Raw genomic sequence first — 2,244 nt, forward strand, 5'->3', positions numbered from 1 at the left:
AGATGTCAATTAACATTATTCTGAGTAGTCAAGGCACACAAGGGGAACATGGGGGCTGGAAAATAGCAGGACTTGAGAACAATGAAGTTTTCCTGTTAGGATTTATGTTATAGATAAGATAGAAATAAATTAAAACCTGATAAAACACTTTACTACGCAGATGTTGAAATGTGTGTGTGTGTGTGTGTGTTCACAGGACACAGGTATTTGTGCATGGACACTTCACAAGAAAAAGGACCATTATATAATGACCAGGTCTGTGGCTTGTAAATTGTTTCCTATATAAAGTGCTTAAAAATAAAAACATATACGTAACAGCAGAAGAGAATATTAAGTACTATAGCAGGACAGTCTGACTTGGTAACTCATACAGAATAACCAGAGGTGGACAGTAAAGAAGTACATTTACTTGAGTACTGTACTTAAGTACACTTTTTGAGTATCTGTACTTTACTTGAGTATTATTTTTTCTGGATATTTTTTTACTTTAACTTCACTACATTTGAAAGACAAATACTCTACTTTTACTCCACTACATTTCTGTCAAGGTCATTGAGTAGAAAGTAGTTACATTAATCATAGGATGATTTTTTTCACTCTTGTAGCGTCACGTGTTGTAAAGTTCAGTGGTTTTCCATAATTTTTTGAACTCATTTGCTCAATTGATCAATTGCTGACAAAATGGACGAAGATATGCTTTGTATATTATACACCGCCGACGCATTGGTAATGATGTTATTTAACACACAAAAACGTATGCTGTGTCCAAATTCTCATACTATGTGTCCTAAAAAGTATTCAAAAATAGAATTAGTATGACCCAAATCGCAGTATACTGAAAAGAGTATTCCAAAAATTCCTGGATGTTCTACTACTTCCGGTAGAAATTCAAAGTGCAGAACAATACACACTCTAACGGGTAATATTGCCCACAACGCATTGCACACAGGAGGGAGGAGCCTGGACAATGGTGTAAATGCATACTAAAACGGTGTAAATGAATTGTGGAAATATATATAACTCTTTGTTAAAGCAGTGTTGCTGTTGGGTGGTTGTACAGCTACAGTTGTGTAGCTGGGTTTTAAAGTAGGTTAGATTTTTTTCCTGACCAGTCTTCATTTACAGACCATTTGATTGAAATGTGCATGAGTGGATACACATAGATGTGTACAGGTACATCTCAAAATTTAGAATATAATGAAAAAGGTCAATATTTTTTGTCACTCAGTTCAGAAAGTTAAACCCATATATTATATAGATTCATTACACATAGAGTGAAATATTTCAAGCCTTTATTTCTTGAAATTGTGATGATTATGGCTTACAGATAAGGAAAACCCAAAATTCTGTGTCTCAGAAAATTAGAATATTGTGAAAAAGTTCAATATTGGAAAGTCATGGTGTCTCACCCTAATCAGCTAATTACCTCAAAACACCTGCAAAGGTTTCCTGAGCTTTTAAATAGTCTCTCAGTCTGGGTCAGTAGGCTACACAATCATGGGGAAGACTGCTGACTTGACAGTTATCCAGAAGACAGTCAATGACACCCTCCACAAGGAGGGTAAGCCACAAAAGGTCATTGCTAAAGAAGCTGGTTGTTCACAGAGTGCTGGATCCAAGCATATTCATAGAAAGTTGAGTGGAAGGAAAAAGTGTGGTAGGAGAAGGTGCACCAGCAAAAGGGATAACCGCAGCCTTGAGAGGATTGTCAGGCAAAATCCATTCAAGAATTTGGGGGAGCTTCAGACGAATCCTAGACATGGCCTACAAATGTTGCATTCCTCGTGTCAAGCCACTCCTGAACCAGAGACAACGTCAGAAGCATCTTATCTGGGCTGTGGAGAAAAAGAACTGGACTGTTGCTCAGTGGTCCAAAGTCCTCTTTTCAGATGAAAGTAAGTTTTGCATTTCATTTGGAAATCAAGGTCCCAGAGTCTGGAGTAAGAGTGGAGAGGCACAGAATCCATGTTGCTTGAAGTCCAGTGTGAAGTTTCCATGGTCAGTGATGATTTGGGCTGCCATGTCATCTGTTGGTGTTGGTCCACTGTGTTTTCTGAAGTCCACAGTCAACGCAGCCATCTACCAGGAAATCTTAGAGCACTTCATGCTTCTTTCTGCTGACAAGCTTTATGGAGATGCTGATTTCATTTTCCACCTGCCCACACTGCTAAAGGTACCATAAGCTGGTTCAATGACCATGGTGTTACTGTGCTTGATTGGCCAGCAAACTCGACTGACCTGAAC

The sequence above is a fragment of the Hemibagrus wyckioides genome, linkage group LG09 (assembly GCF_019097595.1).
Source record: "Hemibagrus wyckioides isolate EC202008001 linkage group LG09, SWU_Hwy_1.0, whole genome shotgun sequence".
Taxonomy (NCBI): domain Eukaryota; kingdom Metazoa; phylum Chordata; class Actinopteri; order Siluriformes; family Bagridae; genus Hemibagrus; species Hemibagrus wyckioides.